General features: G+C 37.7%; 1 long non-coding RNA gene across 2 annotated transcripts in view; it reads left to right on the forward strand.

The window, feature by feature from the left end:
• The window catches only part of LOC109455413 (uncharacterized), a 265,188-nt gene extending 240,745 nt beyond the window's left edge, over nt 1-24,443 (forward strand). Inside the window, exons 4-6 of one of the 2 annotated variants that reach the window (XR_012496792.2) lie at nt 12,394-12,561; nt 13,167-13,254; nt 20,925-24,443. This is a non-coding gene — a long non-coding RNA (uncharacterized LOC109455413). The remainder of the gene's footprint in view (nt 1-12,393; nt 12,562-13,166; nt 13,255-20,924) is intronic. The other variant, XR_012496793.2, reaches the window with a different exon arrangement.
• The last annotated feature ends 309 nt before the right edge of the window (nt 24,444-24,752 follow it).

A 24,752-nucleotide genomic window follows, 5' to 3' on the forward strand; every position in this document is an offset into this window, starting at 1 on the left:
TTGCTGGGGAAAGCAAAGGATCATGGGAATTCTGTCTGTGGAGCAGAATCAGGCTTTCTGGCTCCTTCCCACAGATACATAAATCCTCTAATGGAGGAGAGACCAAGGAGTTTAGCTAGGTGGAGAGCCAAGCACAGAGTCCTGTGCTAGTCCTTAGATATGTGGCACCTCTCCACCCCCAAGTAACTGTGGGACATGGTGTCACACTCTTCACAGGTAAAGCAGACCATGGAAATCATTTTATTAAAAATACCTGGGAGTTTTGCCAAGCTCATTTTTTGGTTCATTATGCCATCTATTATTAACAAATTATCACATAACAATCACTTGGTCTGATTTTAACCCCATGCACACAGTAATGGTTTTTCCCATTTTCGTGTGTGCAGACAGTATAACTGAACTATGGTCAAAGCTGAATTTTAAATTTCGATCATGTGAATATTGGCAGAAAGATTCTTTCTGATTAATGCAGGTCTTCTGAGCAACCCTTAACTTACTTTGTCACTAAGCTCACCTTTCAAAATATAAAAAAAGAAGAAAATTATCATTGTGGATGTAGATCTGAGCAACTGGGAAGAAATGTGAGGTGAAGTGAAATAGTAAACAACGTTGGGAGAAAGTAAGCGTGTCGTCTTAGTGATTACAATAAACTAGGAAGAAAATGCAGCAGGCTGACACAATCCACAGATTAGCGGGAAGTTTTAAAAAGGAAAGACAGCTCATGAGGAATATTCTAGTAATACAATCTTGAAATGTCTTGATTAAAAAGTCAGTTTAGTGCAGCAGGAGAGGGCTCAGTGTCTACTTTTAAAAGGGTTTTGACCCCCCGGATCTCCCCCAATAAAAAAGAATCAGTGCATAAAGAGCAGATTTTTACAGACCCATAAAGGGCAGTGTTTCTAAAAAGATGGAAGCATGGCCCTATTTTTATTCATTTTTGTAACTCCAGCACACACTATAATACTAGGGTCACCTAGTTTCTACAGTTTGGAGAAATTTTATCCCAGGTTCTTATAATAAGTTGCTCATGTAATCCCAGCATTGCTGTTGATAATATACCATGAGACATGGAGAATAAGTGATCTGTCAAAGATGCAAAACTGTGGCAGAAACATTTAGTTGCCTACCCCAACAGCTAGTCTTCTTTTCTTCTTATCATTTGTTACCGCCATGTGATTATATCCTGGTCAATGAAATATAAGAGCAGGTGTAAATGTAACTTCTGGGTTGACTTGAGATCACGTATCTGGGAAGAGTGGCCCTTTTGTCTCTTTGCTGTCCCAACTGCTGTCCTCCTAAAGAAAGCCATCCTAGCCTATGCCGTAGTCTATTGGAGGGAAGTTATATGCTGAAAACAGTGAAAAATAAAGATTAAAGCCTGGGTTCTTGATGGCTACCTGGAGCCATCATACCCAACTCTGAACTGTCTACCTCCAGACATCTTTTATTTCAGAAACAAACAAACAAACACACACACACTTCAATATGATTATGTTACTTTGGAGTATCTATTATGCAGTTGAACCTAATCTTAACTGATAAAATTTCCAGAGGCTATAGATGGATTTCAGGGACTAGCGATAAGTGTGTGTAAGTCCAAGGAAAAACCCTTAAAAAAGAATTCTAGTCACCTTGAAAGTATTTAGAGAAGAAAATTGTGATTTATAGGAGACAAGACACATTCAACAAGAATAATTATTGTCTAATTACCTTAATTTGGGGGACCTTATTATCAGATTAGTAGCTTTCATTTAAGAACTAACGTTTTTAGAAGACTTACTACCTGTGGGGTGCTATTTAAAATGCTTTCTGTGTAGTATCTTTTATAATCATCACAACAGCTACCATTAAAATCCCCACATAGTAAATGATGAAATGGAGGCAGAGAGGTTTAAATAACTGGACCGATGGAACAAAGTTATCAAGTGATGAACACAAGATACAAACTCAAGGAACCTGAATTCAGTGGTTACTACCTTAACTAGTATCCTGCACTGTCTTTTAGGGGAAATACATAGACAAAGACCTTATTTTAATTTCATAGCCACTGGATATGATCTCATAATAGCGGGATGCAGAAATGATAGATGGGCATTTAGATAAATTCAAAATGCTCAACCAATGTCAACCTGGAAGGAAGTGTTCTGGTACTTGTCAAGGCGTTTTAATGCACTCCTCTTTAAGAATTTTATTAATGGCTGCAGACATAGAAGATATATTTATCAAATGTGCAAGAGCCAGAATAAATTCAGCCTGGAAAGGAGAAGACGCATGGAAACATGTGCGATCTCATCAAATATGTAGTCTATAATTTTACAGCATGAGCAGCCTCCAGCATCATCAGTTTAATGCCTGTCAGGGATGGTGGGAAGGCAAAGTGGTATAAGACCTATGGAGACAATATTATAATATTTGACCATATTTTGAGAAATTACATATTCATTACCCTTTGACCCAGAAGTTCCACTTCTATGACATTAATGCAAAGATACACTGGGGAAAACGACAAAAAAACAAACAAAAAAAAGCAACAAAACAATGCAAATTCACAAAGTTATCCATTGTACACTAATTACATATAACTTAGTTTTTCACAAATAAAATTGTAAGGAAAAAAGAATGAGATGGATGGGGGTGCTTATAGATTAAGGGAGACTTAGAACTAATTGTCACGGTTGGCTCTTATTTACATCCTGATTCAAAGAAGCAGATAGAGAGAGCATATGTTGGAGAAATGTAAGCACCGCCTGTACAGTTTGATATTTAGGAATAATTTTTAATTTGGAAATAAACAATGGTATTGTGTTGTTACAAATTCAGAATCCTTATAGTTTAGAGAAACTGTGAATCATATGAGTGGTTTTGTAAGGTATCTGGGATTTGCTTTAAAACAAACCCAGGGATGAGGGAAACTGAGTGAGAATAAAATTGAAATAAGGCTGATCATAAGTTGATATATTTGCAGCTGGCTGTTGACTACAAATGACATTCATTATTTTATTACACCGACTCTCATATATATTTGAAATTTTCCATAATAAAAAGTAAAAGTTAAGCATATCTTCCAATTTAAACCAAAATCTTTTAATCTGCTAAAAGAATTTTTTCTACTTCAAATGTACAAATGCAAATCTTTAAAAAGAAAAAAGAGGTCCTTAGGAGAAGGCTAATTGAATGTAAGTACAGGTCACACATTTGATTTGCAGGAGAACTAAGGAGCAAATTTGGGACTCTGGAAACTTAATCCAATACTCTTATTTTATGGCTGACTTTAGACAAAGGCTCTGATGTCAAAGGGAGTATGTCGTTATCTGGGTCACTAGAGGGGAACCCATCAAGCCAAAGTTATATAAAGGTATAGATTTTGACTCAAAATAACAAAAATTTTTAATAGAGTTGAGGGTATGGATCAGCACAATGGACTTTTCTTTAGGTTTTCGACTGCCCACCTGGTCTGGATGAATACACAGGCAGAGACTAGAAGGCCCCCTGCTAGGCAGGTTGTGAAGAGAATTCTTGTATCAGCTTGGAGCCTGTACCAGGTGACCTTGAAGCTCCCTTCCTACTAGATGATACCATCATTCCATAATGGGATGATCCTTCTTGTTTCAACACATACCGTGTTTCCCTGAAAATAGCACCGGGTCTTATATTAATTTTTGCTCCAAAAGATGCATTAGGGCTTATGTTCAGGGGACGTCATCCTGAAAAACCATGCTAGGGCTTATTTTCCAGTTAGGTCTTATTTTCAGGGAAACACAGTAACTCCTGAGGGAGGGCTGGCATGTACCATGGGCAGCATTAGTACGTGATTTGAAAGACAAACACTTGATTTTCGGATACAAACTCATACAGTTCTTCACAAATTAAAAACTTAAAGACTCAAATTATTAATGCTAAATAATAAGAGTTTCAGTAGTTTGGGCCATAATATGTGTACTTGTATAGACTGAATTCCTAGAAAGTGTAATCTGCTTGGACATAGACGATAGAGAGTAAAGGAGACCAGGTCCTGGTCGCAGTACCGAGTGCCCAGAGGCCTTGGGGACCTCCAACCTGTCCTCCCCGCTCCCATGCTGCCCATGGCATCTGCCCCTGAGCTGTTTTTCCTGCACTAACAAAGTTCTGATGCCCACCTTGTAGAGCCAAGTGTGAGCTTAGAGAAACATGTCACAGTTCCCAGCCACTTTTCTTCAAGCTTTATTTCTAATCAGAATAAAAACATTTATTCCTCTTAAAAAAAGAGTTTTAATCTCAATAAATATTGGAGAAAGGGTGGAGATCGGTGTTCTGAAATGACACAATATAACCCATCTAGCTATCCCAGTGATTCCAGAGAGAAACTAACTACAAGGTCTCTATCGGAGTGGGTCTGGGGCCCTGCCATCCAGAACCTCGGAGTATAGCTTCTCCCTCTCTGTCTCTCTGTCAGTGACATGAATTTCAGATTCATTCTGCATGGAATATTTCTGATCTAATTCTAATAGCCCCTACATTTCAAGAGATGGATATAAACACCAGATGGATATTACAAGAAAATTGGATTGCTCGGCAGTGAGTGAGATATGAAAGGCCTTTTCCCAAACAAGCAGTAGACAAAGTTATAACAGTAAGTTGTGTTTGAAATAGAATGGTTCATAGAGCAGAGGTGATGCTGCCTGTTGTAAAGCGTGAAATTGTTGCTTCTGTTGGGCAGAATGAGGATAAAAAAACCCAAGAAACACGAATAGTTTCCTATCCATTTATTATGTTATGCTCTGCCTCAATTCACAATTCACAAATGTCTACCTATATCTATATCTATAAATGTAGCGATAAGATTCTTCAAAAGGCTACATATTTAATATGTTTTCATGTTCGGTCCAGAGCAGGTCTGATTCATCCCTGCAGATAAATTATTCCCAGTTCTAGAATTCTATACGGTTGACTTTAAATACAGGCTCCTGCTAGATTTCCAATGTGATAGATGAACGCGTGCTGCATCCATCACTCAATTATATCTCCTCTTTTAAACATCAGGCCATACATTAATGTGCCCTTGACACTGTCTTCCAGCTCTTCCATCTTTCTTAACCATTTCAGCACTTGGCTCGCAATGTTACTTCTTATGCCACCTCTGCCAATATTCTTGGAGTCCCAGTCAAGTTTATAGCCATTCTGATACCTTACCATGTATCCCATAACACGTTGTACTGAAGTTTTTATAAGTACATTTTTATCCCCCTGTGCGCTGTAACTGTAACAAAATTGCAGTTCCCATACGGACACCATAATGGTGTGCTGCAAATAATGTGAGGTCAGTCAATGTCTTCTATGACCCAGTGTGTGGTAGGGACAGCTTTTATTGTGGACTCACCCTTCTTACCATCCCCATGACCCGAATTCTCCTTAGAGTCAGCATGTATCAAGGCTATGATAGTAGAAGAGGGCTTTTAAAATGTAAGTTGGCTGAGAAGATGTACTTTTATTTTAGGAAAATTCATGAGAAAACCGAGGAAGCTAATCCCAGTGCAAAAGGTCTGTTTATCCCTTTTCCTCTCCTCCAGAAGCTAGATTACTAGGAGGCAACTGCCCTTCTTGCTAATCCCCAAGCTTTCAAAGGTCTCTGTCCAGCCATGGACCAAACACCTAGTAATTCACCCCAGGGGCACAGGCAACTGGAGACAGCAGTGACTGGTATGTATGTATGTATGTATGTATGTATGTATGTATGTATGTATTATGTATGCATGTATTTTGGTGATGGGGAGCAGACGGGTGATCAGCAGGGCTCTAAAGGGCTGTGGGAAAGGATTTTCAGGGTGAGGAATTGAGGTGCCTTACATCCAACAATGGGGCTCACTGAGGCTCTAAGACCATAGATGGAGCTAGACAGCAGGTTGGAATAGATAAAGGAAGTTGTTTACAGATCATCACCTTGTGGACTTTGAATGAATTACTAGACATTTAAGGTTCTCTAAGATTCCACATAAGCATTTCGTTCAATCTTCATGTGCTGAAGCAAGTGGTAAGTGGTAGGATTACACTTATGAAGAGCATAAGCTCAAGATCTAGGTGATGTACAACTTTGAGAGGGGAAAGACTGGAAAAGCAAAGAAAGATACCGGAGATGCCAAAAAAATGTATACAAGTGACACTTTGGTCCACGTTGCTCAAGCAGTATTTCACCATAATCAGAAGTATCTGGAGGCTGATGGTAACCACTTTGAGCACCTCTTGTAATTGCAGGAGTCAAACGTGACTTGTATTCATCTTTTATTTTTGGTACATAATGAGTATTACAATTTTAGTACAGTTTTGCTTTCTTAAAATATGTATACTTTTTTTTTTTTTTTTTTTTGGCATCCTCTAGTATATCCAGAAGAAAGTGCCAAAGCAGGGCTCTGGGCCAATCTGTTGAAAGCCAATTTCCTAAAATTCACTTCATGAGTGACCAATTTCTTAACTTATTGAGGGAGGTTTGTTTGTAAGTTTTAGTTTAGTTCCTGCCCCTACCTCTGCCTCTCCTTGACCCTGCATCTGAACTTGACCCTGCCTCTCTAAAAAACATGCTGGGCAAACCGTTGAGACAGGCTGAGGGAAAGAACAGGGCAAGGATGAAACTAAAACTTTTTAAACATCCCCCAAATTTTGCAAATTGGGTATTTGGCAAGTTGTTTTTCAGTAAATTAGTGGTGCAGTAAATTGACTTGCTTCACCAAAGCAGAGCAATCTCCTAATGGTCTCTTTCCTAGCACACACTCCTGTCTCACACTCAGTTAAAATAAGGAGGGTTGACATCTGCAAAGACATGCACACCCAACTCTGCACAGATGCACACCACAAGATGACATGTGCACACCTGTAAGCACACACCAGTTATGGAGATTGAGTCACGATGTGAAGAAAGACTTCTCAAAGGTCATCTCATTCCCTCATGCTAAAGCCTTGCCTTACATTAGGCTACCTTGGGAGCAAATATCACCAGAATTCTCCTGTTTAATCTTTCTGACATGGTGAGTCTTTCAGTTATTAAAGTTAAGTAATTACATTTAAGAATTATTCCACTCTGAATCCCCATGCACAGTCCTATTCTAATTTTCTTGGCTGTGAATCTTTCTCAGTAAGGGTCCTCAGTCTCTATAAAAGCATCAGTCTATTCAAGGGTTATTGTTTCATCAAGTCTCAAATGTCTTAAATGCCATTGTCTCCCACTGCATGTCCCTGTTTCTTTGGCTGCTACACACTCTTATTCTTTGTTGCTTACATTAGAATCTAAGCCTATTGGGAAGGTCCTTAAAAGAAAGCTGAGAAATTCAAAAGAAAATGGCAGAGGAATACAAATTAGAACAATGAAATATTATTTGTAATGTATAAAAATGGCAAAGAATACAAAAAGGAATTACACCAGTGTTGGCTTATAATTGTTGGTGAAAATACAATTTGGCACAATGCTTCTAGAAGGGCATTTGCAAACACACTCTGAGAACTTTAAAATATCTGTTGATTTTCAATTTCTCTTCCAAGATTTTTCCTAAGAAAATACAAATGTATAGAAAGATTATTATGCCAGTGATGTTTACCATTGTGAAAAAAATGAAAATAGCTTTAATGTTCATCTTTACATTACTAACTGAATATATTATGCTATGATTATATGACACATAAGAGATACTATGCAAGCGTTAAAAATTATCACAAATATTAAATGAGGAAAACAATAAATTTTTAATCAGTATGTATAATATTGTAACACTTTGCAGCCTAGCATATGTAACTTTAGAAAAAAGGCCATTAGTTTATACACTGAATTAAATAACAATTATCACTAGGTTAAAGAATTAAGGGTGAAATGTATCCCCTACCCCTCCCACCCAGCCAGATTTCTATAGTCCAAATTTTCTAATTAACATGTCTTCAAAGAAGTAAGCTGGGTTTTGATCTCTTTCTTATTTTTTAAGAAATAATTTAATGATTTCCCATATGACATAATTAAGAAAGAAAGGGGATCAAAAAAGCATCCCTATGACCCCACCATAAAAAATCCATACTACTCTTTCTCTCCTTTTTAACAAGTATCTATCTTTAGAATATGGTATCAAAAAAGTTCAACATATTTGAGGGAAATTTCATTAAACAAAACAACACACACACACACACACACACACACACACACACACCTTAAATGGTCAAATAGCAGCAAGATGCAACTGATTTCAAAAGAAGAAAATCAGACGATATTTAATTTCCTGTCCATTTGCTAAACTCAAGGTCTTTGTTGACAAATCCAGTAAATTTGGGGAGGAGTTGATTTCCTCTCTCCCTCCCTCTCTCCCTTCTAAAAAAAAGGTATGTTTAACACCGCAGCAAGGTCTGATGTAAGGCGCTGGTGGTACCACTTGCTGCATGATGGGGGGACAGAAAATGCAGACAGGAAAAGATACACTACGCACATCAAGCACCTAGCTCAGTGAAGGCATATAGGAGCTGCTCAGGAAAGGGTGCCCATAATAACTATTATTATTTAGCCTTAAAAAAAAAAAAAAAAGAAAAGAAAGAAAGAAAAGGAAAAACTAAAAGGAAAAAAAATATATATATATATATCAGGACAGCCCGTTTTGAAAAACGAACAGGAGCACTGAGCTAGCATCACCCAGTTCACAGGCAGCTGACAGCTGTACGCAGCAGCAAGTCAACCAGAAGAACTACTGAGCCGTTTCCAGGGTTTCACGGGAAGGATGCAGAGTCCTAATAGCTCATCCTCTCCTTTGGGGAAATGGGCCACTGGCCCCCACATGTGCCTCTTCCCCGATTCGGGCCTGCGTCAGCATCCGCGGGCTGGGCGGTTACCTGACCGGAGCATGCGCCCTGAACGTTGCATAATCATCCCGGCTGCCTGTCGCCCGCGCGCTTGTCGTAGGCTCCCCCTTGTGGGGAAACAGGAAAATGCAGCTTTCGCAGACATCTGCTCTTTGCCTCAGGCTTTCTCCACTTAGTATATATAGTATTTTCTCACTATGCCACCACTACAAGGGAATTTTCTGCAGAGAAAAAGAAGCAATGAACCTTAGCCCCGCAGCACAAAGCATCCAGTGGAGCATCAAACACTAGACAGTTTCCATGGGAGGAAGGGCTCATTCTCAGCAGTTTCTCCACATAGTCCAATCTAGCCTTACGCCTGTACACTGAAGGATGGAGAGGGCAGGCCTCTCTCTGACAGAGCAGAGAAGGGCCAGACAAGATTTCTTAGTACCTAGCGGAATGTGAAGGGGTCCAGTGTGCAGCCTTTCTTTTAACTCTACATCGTATCCTAGAGCACAAAGGAGCACCTTGCCCCTTACTCCAATCTCGACACACAGCCTGTCACGCCTATAGAACTGCAGCGATGTCCCTGGAAGTGTAAACTGTTGCTCTCATCCAGCCATAAGAATATCAGAGGTATTTGGCATTGCTTCTAAATCATCTCTTGCAAAGTTTCCTGATCTCTGAGCTTGGGTGGGCTCTGGCAGCACATTTCTCATTCCACTGTGCACTTGCACTACAGAAAGGGGGCATCATTATTGTTCCCCTGAGAAACAGTTAACTATACTGTCACCCTCTCTTTGCTCAGCTTTTGACAGATGTGATGCATCTCTCACCTGAGCTGTGGTTAAAGTGTGGCGGGGCTGAGCAGAGATCGAAGGGCCCGCTGTTTTGTGCAGGTGAAGGACCTGGGCTCCCACAGTACTATCTCTGGATCTTTTTAGGGAATTCATGCTGTTTAGTTTTGGTCCAAGCTATTTAGGCTTTTGTTTTCTCGTGGTTCTCAACCCTAGCTGCACTGCAGAATCACCCAGAGAGCTTTTAAAACATTACTGATGCTCAGGCTCTGCCCCAGAATAATTAAATCAGAATCTCTGGGGAGTGGAGCCAGGGCATCGGTATTTTTTTAAAGATCCTCAGATGACTATAAGGGTCACCAAGGCCAAGAATCAATGTCTTAGTCCTTGTCTTCCCAGCTTGTAGCAGGACCTTATACAAATAGGAACTCAACAATGTTGCATGAATGAATGAATGACTAAATGAATGAATTAATGAATGAGGTCTGGGAAGGACAAAAATAGATGTATACGTCTTTATGACAAATATGTTAAAATGTTGTGATCAATGAATTAATGAATAACTAAAAATAGACTATACAATAAAGGCAGTATCAAAACTAGCAATGGATAGGCTACAGGATAGGCTTAAGGAGATGGGTCAGGTGGCTAATCTGAGAGGAGAAGGCCCCAAAGCAACCTGTGTTCGTTGTTGGTACAGGTCTAGTAAAATTCTCCCTTTCTCCTTAGAAGGTAAGGGAGGGAGGTACAGGAGGACCGGAAGGAAAGGAGGAGAGGGGGAAAATCTGTTGTGTAACTGATTAGGGAAAGAGGAAGTTGGTGCTGTCTGTGTTTCAGGGAGTTCATCTGACAGAAGCCCTTGCTGGGCACACAGACTGAATGGAACTTGGGGTGTTATGTGTTTAAGGGAGGCAGGACATAAATCCATCAAAGAGAGTCAGGAGCAATAATACACATTTAAAGAGTCTAGGCAAATCCAGTCTCCCACCCAAACTAGAAGGTGAACTCTTTGAGATCAGGAGAGTATCTTTCTCAGACCCTTCTGGAAAGTTTCTATTTCTCCACGTATGTGGAATTTGATTGGCTTCTCAAGTGAGTGCAAGAAATAGAGGAATTGACAGAAGAATTAAAGACAGAATTAAAATTCAATGCAATTGTAAGTGGCTAAGATTCATGTAGTGAAGGGTGGTTCCAGACGGAAGTTTTCTGGGGCAGACGTGTCCCTAGAAAGGAGCCAAGTGGTTAAGAAACACACAGAAGGAAAAGCCATCTCAGATATGTCTAATGGGCCCAGGAATTTTATCTCTGGGCTTGCAGCTGACCAATTTTCTTAAACAATTAAGATTGTTCCTTTTCACTCTCATTATTAGATTCTCCCTATCCAAAATAGAATCAGTACCAAATTTCTGTCAATGGTTAGAGGAGAGCAATGTGTCTTATTAGTTACTTCAGAATGATCTACTTCATAATTCTAAGGAATCAGTTCTCTCCCCAGCTAACATTCCAAATACAACTGGTTTATTTAATGCAACAAGGTTGTTAGGTAAACATGGCTGCTCTTAGGTAAAAGTGGAAGGAAAAAAGTTCTTTGTCCATCTTGGGGTGAGGGAGGGGGCTTTGATAAGTTCTTAAGTACTAACAAATTTTCCTGATTTGGCATTAAAAAGTCGTGCCCACTCTAATAATTACATAATTCCAGTCCACTGTTATAATACAAACTCTGGACGTTCAAACCATTTGAAGCTTCCTCCTTCCCCCATCTTGGGCCTCACTCAGGCTTGGGAGATAAGAGTGGGGAGAGTGGGAGCATGGTTGGCCTTCTCACTGCTTCCTCACTTGTTAACTGCTGTTTTTTATTAATTCTTTTGGGATTGGGTCTGAGGAAATAGATGGATGGGGGAAGGGTTAGAGGCTGGTATAGTTATCATGTAGTGCTGGTGACCTCTGGCCATACTATATGTTTGAAGCTCTTTGTAGGATGTTTGTTTGTGAGTCTTTGGAAATCCTCCCCCTGGAGACCTTGACCTGTAGCTCCCTAGAAATGGGAAATGTCTGTCATCTGTCATCTGGCAGTTGGCCGTGACTCTCAGCTCAGTGCCTGGACTCATAGTGCCCTGCCCTTTTCTTGGGGTCATACTGTGGCTTCAGGCATTCCCCATGGGTAACTCTTTTCTAGATTATCTCAAGTGAGCTCCCCAACATTCACATTTCTTTTCTAGAAAACCTAATCCTCTGTCCTCCTTAAGTAAGGGGAAGCTAACTTCAAGTGAACTTCGGCCCCCTCATTCTGCTTCTTGAGGCTTACGTACATTGCCTCTGACCTTTAGACTTTTCAAGCGTATCTCAGAATTTAGTTCTTATGTTTCCCACATTCTGGGACACACAGGTCAAACTCTCCAAAGAGTCTCCTTAAAACCCCTGGGCTTAAGGTATGGAAGCACTCATTTCTTTTCTGGTATTGGGAGGAATTAGGGAATAAAGCAACTAACTCCAAATATGTTCTCTGGACCTTTCCATGTTAGTCTTTTATCAAGATGCAAGTGAAGTGTAGTACTTCACTTTAGAATACAGGGGAGCTTGGCATCTGTTGCAGTTTTAAAATATGTCCATACTTTCTTCTATATCCCTCCCTTTGAAAAGAGGAGCCTAAGTCCCTTATCCTTGAATGTGGGTGGGACTTAGTGACTTATTTCTAAAAACCTGAATAAAAAGGAAGTGATGATAGGAGACTTCCAAGGTAAGGTCATAAGAAGGCATTATAACTACCTGTTTGCTCTCTTTTTCTTTCTTGAATCACTTGCTCTGGGGGAACCAGCTGCCATATTGAGAGGACACTCATATAACCCTCTGGAGAGGTCCGTGTGGCAAGGAACTAAGCCTCCTGTGAACAACCATCTGCGTGTGTCATCTTAAAAATGGATCTTCCATCCCTAGTCAAGCCTTCACATACTGCAGCCTCTGCCAATATCTTGACTGCGAGCTGGTGAGAGACCCTAAGATGAAATCAACCTGCTAAGTTGATCCCAAATTTCTGACCCATAGAAATTGTGAGATACAGGAAGATCCTTTTTCTGATCTTGTTGCATTATCATGGCCCAATAAATAGGACCTTCCCCTTTTGTGAATTATCAGGGAGAATTGGTGCATGGCAGAAGCTGTCAATGTCCCACCCACATTCCCCCAACACTTACCGTTCCCCTCAGTCTTGCTGCTTCTTTCTGCAAGCACTTGTGAGTCTTCACCTGAGGGCTTCCTCTGGCCACAGGAGCCCAGTCTCCTGAATGGGGTACACCAACGCTACTGGGAACTTAACCACCTTCAGGAGCAGCTCTCCTCCAGTGATGGAAAGGGTTAGTGGAGAAATACTTCTGCTGCCTCTCCTAATGGGTGGGACAACTTTAAGATGTGCTTTACACGGTAACAGAGTCCCCAGCAGAATGGAGCCCCGCTTGTCCACAGTGGTAACTTTTCCATTGATGCTCCATATTGGCTCCCTTCCCTTCCAGGTCTCACTTTCCCACTGCACTGCCATTGCTTCCTGGAATCATTTCCCACATAAATTGTTTATCTTCAAATTCTGTCTCACAGTCTGTTTCTGAGGAAACCCAACCTGTATCACCTTCCCTCTGCCCGCCTTACGCTCTCTGCCCTTGGTGACCACGAACTGGGCTGACTGGTGAGTTTGAGAGAAGGAATGAGTGTGGGCTCTCTCATCAGATATGAGAGTATCAGGATAAGCATGTGTCCTGTCTTTAAGATGCCAGAGTATTTGAACATCCAAGAATATGATTACTAGGATGCACTCTGCCTTTGCAGGGAGGATCTGGGGTTTGGCATTGGCGAGCTCAATGGGGGTTAGATGTTTAAGGTAACCTCATTGTGGCTATAGGTCCATCCAGGCTTTCCAATTCAGTCCTCTCTCTAATAAACTCCTGTCATAATTCCTATCTCCTTTCTCAAATTATTTTAATACTCAGGAAGGATAAAGAAGAATGTTTCTTATTTGTGTCCTAAAACTTTAATTACTTGCAGAATATAGGGAGTAAAACGTGTAATTTATGAACATTTTCAAATAACCCACAAAATTAATTGTAGAGCATTATGTCAATCGGCACTATTTTGTTTATAAAAATAAAACTTGATGATCTTTAGTCAGCAACCTTATTAACTGTCCATCTCAGGTAACCAAGCCCTACAAAAGACTGAAAGGGAAAAACAACATGGCAGGAAAGCAAATTTGTAAGCCATGCATGTTTGTATCTAACAGTTTTAGGAGAACTCTAGCAGAATGTCCTGAAATGATATTGGGATTTGTAGTTTTACAAAATGAAATATCTCTTCACTTCATGTGAATTTGTTTCTGGCACAGTGGGAAGTCCTTAGTCAAAAGCTTCTGGGTAGTTTGTAGTCAAGATGTGTTTAGCATTTACTTTGTAGCTGCACTGAACTAAATTTCACTGCAGCTTCACTCGTCCCCTTCCAGTCTCTCTCTAGAAACAAATGATTAGAAGTAATAGATAAAAGTTGTGTGGGGTTTTTTGGGGTTTTTTTTTTGTTTGTTTGTTTTTTTAATAAAAAGGATGTGGCCTACTCAAAATTTATTTATTTATTTTTTTTGGAAAGAAAACCATACAAAAGACACACAACAGAAATTAGAGCTGAATCTGAAAATACCACGGGTGCCAAAAAGATGTGTACACATGACTTGTATTCATCTTTTTTTATGGGTATATATTGAGTATTACAATTTTAATACAGTTTTTTTTTCCTTTCTTAAAATGTGCATACATTTTTTGGCACCCACTGTATATTGGCTTCCAGGAACAGAAACAAGCACTTGATTTCTGTAGGGTAATGGAAACTGAATATACCCCACAAACGAGGGAGAACCGGGGCCAGAGTCATAGCGTAAAATGGGGAGCTAAAGTGGTATTCTCCCCCCCAATAAAAGGAGACTGAGAAATGAGCCTTCTTACAGTCAAGAGATGTGACTTGTCTAAGCTGATGATGGGAAGAAGAATATAGTAGTAAAATCAGTACCTGGGCCGAGCCATCTGCTGGCTCCATCCATGGACCTTTAATGTCTTAACATAATTGTTGGATAGGAGCACTAAGTGACTGTAGGAGACCTGGGACCATTTGGAAGGAAACTGTAAAACTGCTAGATGGGCAATCGTGAAAGCAAAGTTTCATTCAAATTAAGCCTGCAAACTAAATCAGAATGTATGCAAGAAAAACTATTGCTAAGAAAAACAATCAAACAAAACCAACACAGGGATGCAATAATTTATTTTCAATAAAATAAAAGTAATAAAGCACTCTGAATAGTATTAAAACATCATTATATTTAATATCCAGACATTTTTTCTAATAACCTTACATGTATTACATCATTTGATCAAGAATATAGTTGGTGCTATTACCCTCATTTTACAAATGAGAAAACCAAAGCACAGAGGGATTTAGGAACTAATTCTAGGACATGTATGTTTTTACTGAGAGTGTCGAATTACAGATTCAATAAGAATAAGAAATTACAAACAAAAACAACAAAATATGAACTTAAAAGGAGCAAGAATAAGAAATTATGAAATTAAAAGGACATCGTGTCATATTTTTTACAGACTATGAAAGACCATATGAAGGAAAAAAGAACTTGAAAAGTGAATTTTACTTTCCTTGGTTTATAATACTTAAGTCAGCAAAAAGCCATGAAATATTTTAAAACTATGACAAACAAAAATTTTTGATAAATTAAATCTAAATCTATGTGTATAAGCATAAATTCAGCATACAGATGAGTGAAAAATCATTTTGTAGGACATACCATTTGACACCACATACATTCAATTTTAAAACTATTCTGAACATAGGGTAACACCCATGTAACCATCATGTAAGTAAAAAATAGATTAATATTGTCATCTCACAATCTCTTCTCGTCCCCTGACGAACTCTCCCCCTTCCTAAAGGTAACCACTATTCTAAAACTAAAGTTTAGTTTTGCTTTCAAACTTTCCATTATTAAAATCACTTAATATACATTCTGTTATGTCTTCATCTATTTGTTTATCATTACATTTTTGAGGTTCATTCATGTTGTTGGTTTGGGCTTAACAATCTATTAATTTAGAAGAAAATTCTATCATCTATCTGTCATCTACCTATATTTATCAATCATTTTGAAGTCATACTACATTGTATTAGTCAGGGTACGTTAAGCTTATGTTAGTAACATAAGGGTAATCAAACATCTGCAAAGTCTCAGTGGATTGACACAAAGTGTTTATTTCTTGCTCATGCAAAATCCACTGCAGCTCATTCAATCTCCCTGGCTGTCATTGTCCATGTGTGACTCAGAGACCCAAACTGCTTGGGTCTTGTGGCTCTGATGTTTTAATAAATGGCCTCTATGCTTGCTGCCAACAGGGAAACAAAGGATGTGAAATCACACAGGAGCTGTTTTCTGCTCCAGCATGGAAGTGACACATGCATCACATCAACTCACATCCATTTGTCACAACTAGCCATAAAGCCCTTTTTACCTGCTTGGAGGCCTGGAAGTATTGTCTTCTGGATACCTAGGCAGGAGAGGAGATTAAATATTGGTGGGCACTAATGATGTTGATCATGCAAGCCTTAATAAAAATGATTTTTAGATATATCTAATATAAATTATATGGTGTAAGCACAGTAGAAAAAATATTGGCTATTGGCTACTGTTTGTGAAAAACTAATGTTGGGTGAAAACTTTTTAAGCAAGGTAAAGAATTCAGCTGCCATAAAGAAAAAAATGCCAAATTTAATTACAAAATATGTTAAAATGTTTGTATTCTAAGGAAAACCGTAAACAATGCCAAATCTAAGCAAATTGAAGTGTAAGTAACAAAATATGAATGTCCTTAATGAACAACTAAGCTCCAATAATGGATAATAACAAAACCTAGAAAAAAAAACGGAGAAAAGATACTTGTAGAATATTTATTGAAGAGATAGTTGCAGAATATTTATAGAAGTGGTAATCAAACTGATAACGATGCTTATATTGACTAGTAATTAGTGAGACGTTTCACCCACTAGAACTACAGAATTTGTTCAAATTGATAATTTCCAGTTCCAGTGAAGTTATAGGGAAATAGATATTTGTTTCACATACAGTTGGAGGACATGTAAATAAAACTAACCTTATGTATAATCTGATGTGATGTGTTAAAAGTTTAGATATATCTGCCTTATACAACTCAGAGATTCCATATCCAGGAACCGACATAAAGAAATACTTACATAAAGCCTAAAGGAAGTTAGTTTAAGAATGCTCATTTCAACACTGTAATAGTATAAAATAAGTGCTAACATAAATATCATTAATAGGAGACTTGTTAAACAACTCATAGTTTATCCATTATATGCAATTCTATAAGCCACCAAAACTATAGACATAATTCACAAAGTGATTATTCATCACTAACTTTTCACCAATTTCTCCGTAAATTAATGAGGGTTAAGGGAAAGCAACATAACACTAAACTAGACTTAGATTGCCAACTCAGTGACAACATTCTTTAGTAGAGTGTGGTCTATGTATGAAGTACTCAAAGAGCATGGCGCACACAGGCCTTCTTTTCCTTGAAACCAATGTATGTCTCCTACCATGTTTCCCTGAAAATAAGACCCAGCCGGACCATCAGTTCTAATGCGTCTTTTGGATCAAAAATTGATATAAGACCCAGTATTGTATTACATATTATATTATATTATAGTATATTGTACTGTATTATATTGTATTGTATTGTATTGTATTGTATTGTATTGTATTGTATTGTATTGTATTGTATTGTATTGTATTGTATTGTATTATATTATATTAAGACCTGGTCTTATATTAGAGTAAAATAAGACCGGGTCTTATATTAATTTTTGCTCCAAAAGACGCGTTAGAGTTGATGGTCTGGCTAGGTCTTATTTTTGGGGCAACACGGTAGCAATTGTGAGGGGGGAGGAGTGATGGAAAATGAAAACTGAAGAAGGAAGAATATGGGAGAACTGAGGGGAGAACACCGAATCACTAAATTTATAGAGATATAGCTTCTATTCCCTGCTTTGTTCATGAAAATAATTACATCATGAACTTTAATTTCACTGGGAATTGACATACATCAATTTATAACATCAAACTTTCTTTCCTGTGGTCTTCCTTGGTTTTTGGTCCTCATAGATTAGGAGTTATTCTGAGTGCTCCATTACTCGGTCTTGTATCTGAGGCTTGGGAATCATTTCACACTTCAACAGATCTTTAAATGTAGCATCCAGTTATCTCATAATTGACTTGTCTCCACTCTGTTTTAACACCCAAAATCCCAGCCAAATTAAAGTAAGACAGATGGGAAAAGTCACTTGGAAAGGAACACTAATGAAGTGGCTCTACTTTCTCTTTGAAAACTAGGATCCATATACTGGTTTCAAATAACAGGATACATTTCAAACCTTTGGCGTTTTTAGAACATAAGTATGTGGATTGAAAATCCAAGAAGCAACTAGTGCTTCTTTTGAACCTTTAAGGAAATCTCCCCATTTCAGATGGTTCTTTATCATGGTCGTTATGTATTGTCACCACCACTCCAGGTGCAGGGCTCTTGCTTGGGCACTGCACTACTCACTGCTTGTGAGAACAGCTGACATTACTGGTGACAACCTGATGCTTGTCAACCCGGTTTATACACAGAAAGAAAGCAAGAAAAAAACATAGCTAGTCAGGACAACTCTAAACAACGTCCAAACACCAAGCCCCTCAAGGACATAGTTAGCCTTCTGCTATAGTGTAATGTCACATCCAGGATCTTGACATTGACACAATCTACCGATCTTCTTCAGATTTCCCTTGTTTTATTTGTACTCATTTGATGGTGTGTGTGTATTTAGTTCTACAACATTTTTTCACCTGGCTAGGTGAGCGTATCCACTACCACGGTTAAGATTCTGAGCACTTCCAACACCACAAGGGTGCCTTTTATTAAAAACAAACAAACAACAACAAAAAACAGCTTCCCCTCGCTAAACCCTGGCAACCACAAATTTGTCTTCCATTTTTAAAGTTTTGTTATTTCAACACTGTTATATAAATGGAATCACACAATATGTAACCTTTTGGGATTGGCTTTTTTTTTCACAGAATATTATTCCCTGGAGATTTATGTATGTTGTTGTGTGTTTCAGTTTCTTTGTATTGCTGAGTAGTATTCCATGGGATGTCTACCACCATTGGTTTAATAATTCACCTGTTGAAGTACATTTGGGCTGATTCTAATTTATGGCTATTGTGTTTAAAGCTACTAGTCTAATTTCTTCTTATCCCCATTGGCAATGTTGACAAAAAAATTTTTTTAACTCTTCTCTTCTCATAGGTTTGCATTTCCCCGATTGCAAATGATGTTGAACATCTTTTGTTGTGCGTATTTGACGTCTCTTCTCTTCGGTGATGTCTTTTCATGTTATTTGCCCATTTCCTCATCGTATTGTCTGTTTATTATTGAGTTTTGAGAGTTATCCCTAAATTTTACATACCAATTCTTTGTCACATATGTGGTTTGCAAATATTTTCTCCCAGTGTGTAGTTTGACTTTTTCTCTTCATATGATGTTTCACAAACAAGGTTTTCATTTTGATGAGGCCCAATTTATCAATTTTTTCCTTTTATGGATTGTGAGTTTAAAGTCAACTCTAAAAACTCTTTGCCAAACAACCCAAAGATTTTGTCCTATGTTTTTTCTAAAAATTTTGTAGTTTTACATTTCCACTTTAAATCTATGATTCATTTTGAGTTAAATTTTGTCTGAGGTCAGAGGTTTAGGTTGAGATTCTTTTATCTTTTTTCTCTCTTTTTTTTTTTTTTTTGCTTATAGATGTTCAGTTGCTCTGGCATTACTTATTGCTAGGCTCTCTTTCCTCCACTGAAATGATTTTACACTTTGTTCAAAAATCAATTGGGAATGTTTTAAAGATTTTGTAAGGTGTCAGATAGGCACTTGTCTTATTAGGGAGACTACTTCATGAACGGTATAAATGCCTGACCACTGCACTGAACACCTGAAGCTGAATAATACTGAATGCCAACTCTAATATATATATTCACATCACGGGTTGTGGAGTACAGCATATGGATTAGAGTCAGTGGAATTGTAACAGCTGTATATGATGTCAGGGGGGTAACAGATTGAGGGAGGGGGGTTATCACTTTATGAGGGGTGTAAATGTCTAACTATTACATTGTTTTGTACACCTGAAACTAATAAAAAAATGTTATGTTCAAAACACACACACACACACAAATATCAATTGGTCATATTTGTGCAGATCTATTTCTAGGTTCTCTACTCTGTCCTATTGATCTATTGTCCATCATGCTGTCAATATCACATTGTTTTGATTACAATAGTAGTTAGCCTTAATATTGGGTAGAGTGATTTCTCCTTTGTCAATGTTGTTTTAGCTACTCCAGGGCTTTTGTCTTAGAGAATCTTGGGCCCATGGGGACAAACACTTCCTTTACCAGGTACCACCTGCCACCACCACTGCCCTGCCTCCATACCTCAATGAAAAGGGGGAGCAGGCCCAGCTGCTTATTTATGGTGGGACTCCCAACTGTCATCCTTGCCAGTAGTGTCAACTTACCTGATGTTGTCAGAAGGACTCCCGTTGTAACTGGGAGAAGGATGAACCCACTTGAACTGCGTTCTTTTGCCAATTTGGTGATCACAAGACAATGGGTCTGGGTAGTCTTCCTCTGTTGTGTGAGAGAAGAAAGATGCCCTGTTGCTGTGCTGTTTCTCCATTTCTGGGGTCCAAAATAACTTCTTACCACTTTCCAGAGTTCTCCTTTGGTTGTCTGAGGCATCATTTCCCAAATTTATAGTTGTGCTTAATGGGGCAGGAACAAGGGCAAGACAACAAGTCAAGGTCTATCAAAAAAAAAAAAAAAAATATATATATATATATATATACACACACACACACATATATATACACATATACATACACGGGATATATATATATATATATAACAAATCCAAAAACAAATGGATAAGCTTATTTGAACAAAACTATACTGGTATAATAAGAATAACACATGATTCTTTATGCAGAATTGAACAGAAATTTCAGAGCCTGTAAAATGTGTGCCACACCCCCAATTAACCAGTGTTCTGTGCTTTACTGAAATGCTTAAACTTTTTTTTCCTTTGACAAAAATAGGGCATAGGCTAAATTCCAATTTGAATAAGTATACTGGCCTTCCACATCCCCTCGGCGGAGTAAATCACATGTCATTCTTCACATTCTGTCTTTAACTAGTGGAACAGGATGGCTGTGTGCCCCGAGATGGATGCTGAGCTGTATGGAGCTGCCTGGAGATGAAACACCTTTCAGTTAGTCATCCCACGAGAGTTACACCACCACCAAAACCTGTGTATTTGAATCAGCACTCTGTTTTTCTCCCTAATTGGAACCACCTTATTTTCCTTGCCATTGTTTTTGAATCTGTTTAATACTTTTGTGAAAATAAAGAGATCTGCTTGCCGAATCATAAAATCATGTTGATATTTCCAAGTACAACATTTGGATGAGGTAATAACTCTGCCAATGGATCTGTACACACCTTGGTCCTTGACCGTCCCACATGGTAGTTCTTCTGAAGAGTCTCCACCTTTACTTCTCAACTGAACACCTCCAGCTAAATCTCTTTGGTCTTACTTCATTCTTAATTGCTGGCCCAGAGCTCTGATGGTACAATGTTTTGTATTTAGGTGCCATTCTATATTTTCCCCCAAGAGACAGAATCTTAAAAACATAGGATTGGAAAAGATTCAAAATTCACAAGATGTCCAACTCTATCTTTTTAAAGAGGACATATCTAAACCAAATAATTTACATTATATTTAAGTGCATCCTGAGAAATAAATTTCATGTAATCTTTTGCAGATACATTGTAATATCTAGTAGCTATATTTCCAAGTAAATTTCTCCAAGTTGATTAGGTATCAAGCCATTCTCCAAAGGAAAAAAATAATAATTTGTACTAGAAGAAAATATTTTACCATTTTACTATCCCTTATGGTAATTGAAAACTGAAAATAAATTTCTAGAGCAGTAGTTGTTAGACTTTTATGGGTTACAGACTCCTTTAGTAATCTAATTGAAGATACCAATTTTTCCAAAAGATCACACACACACACACACACACACACACACACACACATATATATATATATAGTTTGTTTGTTTGTTTGTTTGTTTGTTTGTTTTCCCCAGAAGGCTCAGGTGTCACCTAAAGCCCACGCAAAACCCCCAGGTCCCATACCTGTAGTGTGGATAATTTTCTATGAGACCTTATAAAGTGTCCCTTCTAAATTTCAGAATTCCTCAGATCGGAACTAATTCAGTAAGTAGAATCCAAAATGAGGTTTGAGTGTACCAATTATGATTCTTTGGTTAAATTTAACAAACAAACTGATAAACTTAAGAAAAAGTCATTGGAGATGTATTTGAGTAACTCATAGAGTTGAAGAAAAACTCAGACTACAAAGAACAGCAAGTGAACTAGCAGATAATCACATAATGGACAGTCTTTGAGGTGTTCAGAACGCCTCAGCTTCAGCTTATTTGTTGCTGCTACCAAAAACGTAGTGGGGGATTCAGGCCAGGCAAAACAAGCAATGTCCATTGCGGTATCCACAGACTTCTGGGAGCATAAGAATGGAAACTACTGCTATCGCTTATTTTAACTGCTTTTGATATTTCTATTATGGTGACATTTATTCTCTTCTTATTAGTTTATGTCTATATACAACATATCTGTATGAATTTTGAGGAACCAGGATACAAACACCAGTCTACCTCCAAGAATGATATACTTTAAAACTGCCACTTCAGGTGTAGGCAAAGAGTATAACAGAGAAGGAGAACTCCTCAGAAGATAAAACCAGGGGCCATGGAGATCAACTGAACAGAGAGGTCTTCCTACAGCACAAAATCATCCCTGATCAAGGACCTTCCCACTCTTGGTGGAGCCTTCACACTGTCTATCCTGAGGGATTTCAGAATTGCTATGAAGCAGCGATGAGTATGTCTCCTGTTCTCCTTTCAGAATGAGTGTTCATTGATTATCCTCTGATCCACATTTGTATATCGTGTTTGGGTGGGGGAAGTGAGCAAAAAACAAAAGGATGTTATTCTGGCTAAAGACATCAGTAAAAGGTATATACTGCCACAAGTTGGTAACATTCTCACTTTAGTTGCATGAATAGGAGCTCTCTGGTTGCTGTAATGGGTGTATAAATTAAGATCTATTTGGAAAATGAAGCTGTCTTGACTAGACCATGATACACGTCTTCTGTGAACACTGCAAAATCCCATTGTTAACAACCTGCCATCTGGTGTTATCACAGTCTCTTAAGGGTGTGAATCTGTTTCTTGTTTTGTTTTGTTTTGTTTTGTTTTTTGTTTGTTTGTTTGTTTGTTTGTTTGTTTAAGCTCTGTAGACTGTATTTTTCAATATTTTCACTTGAAGGCCAGTCTGACACATTTTTGAAAATTGTCATAAGCTTTGTTGTAGACCCATTTTAACATCAGCCTAATAGCCCAAATAATACAAATGGTGTAGTTTATTCAACTGTAATCTACTGAGAGACTACTCTGTGAGGTTTTGTGTTGTGATCTGTGAGTAATTAAAATGTACAATATGTGACAATTATCACATAGTCCTTGCAAAATGACAAAATAGTTAAACAGTAAGTAATGTCACAACTGAAGAAATAAAACTTAACAGCCAAATTTTAAGTATCCAGATTACTTAAGGTTATTGAAATCTGAAAATGATATATGAGCAGCTCATGAGGAATTTTAACTATCTTTCAGGATTTTTTTTTTTTTTTATCATACCTGCAAACTATATATTGAACACCTTGGATTTTCCACTGCTTTTTTTCTCTTTGTCTTTATAGAGCCAGGGATGATTTAAATGTTGATAAATAAAAAAGGAAGAACAAATATGAATCATGAATTTGAAAGCATCTTTTGAATTCCAGTTGACTATGCTAAAAACTATTTTCATGGAATCTTATTTTAACAGTTCAGTGACTTCAGATGATTTGCTATGGAAATGATGGTCCTTAGAAAAATACTACATTACTTGTCAAAGGTTGTTTTCCACACATCATACTGTAAAGTATGCAGACTTTGGGCACATACTATTCCAGAAGAAACTGAATTTTAAAAAAATGGGCTATGTTTCTAGAGAAATACATGAAAACATCAAAGTTTCTTGAAGAAAAAATACATAGCAACAACTTTGTATTGTACTATTATTAATCAATGGGATGGTCTTTGGTGAAGTTATTATCCTTAATATGATTTTGGCCATTTGCCTGAGTCTAAACTAATCTTCCCAGTGGAAACAGCATGTAAATTCTCTTTTCAAGTCTGTAAATGTTAAACAACTTAGCCTAATTTCACCAATAAGCCATAACCATGATTTATATTATTTACCCATTTAAATATTAACCAGTAAGTCTTTACTATGTCACATTAATTTGGAATCTTTTCCACAAAAGCAAACATCATTTTTCTTAGTTTCCTTTTTATCTGTCTAAATATATCAACCACCTATAATAAAATGAAAGACATCCATATGCTATCTGAATTGTTGATTCTGAAATCAAAAGTTTGACAAATATTGAAAATAAATTGTCATTATATTATATACTGGATGGAAAAGGGATTTACAGATTAGATTTACAGATAAGTGAATTTTTATAATTAACAGCATGTATTAAAAGTGTTTGGCTTATTTGAATAAAGTTAGAATTGTTTAAACTTATGGATATATATGTCTATATATACGTCTCTCTCTCTCTATATATATATATGGTAGAGTGATTTGTTGTATAGATTTAGTTCAAAAATACATCATCCTGTGTGGTGACACTGCCATTTTGTACGCATACCCAGCACAGGTTTAGCCAAAAGTTCTAAGCACATGCAAAGCTTTCAATAAGTAATGAAGCTAGTCCCTGAAAACACACTTGTGGTTGCAAACTATTTTATCTAAATTAAGATTAACAAAATCTATTTTATAATTTATTAGACAAAAAAAATATTATAACAACAGCTTGAAACAAATTT

Source organism: Rhinolophus sinicus, chromosome 2 (genome assembly GCF_057876585.1).
Source record: "Rhinolophus sinicus isolate RSI-liver-muscle chromosome 2, RSI-T2T, whole genome shotgun sequence".
NCBI classification, from domain to species: Eukaryota; Metazoa; Chordata; class Mammalia; order Chiroptera; family Rhinolophidae; genus Rhinolophus; species Rhinolophus sinicus.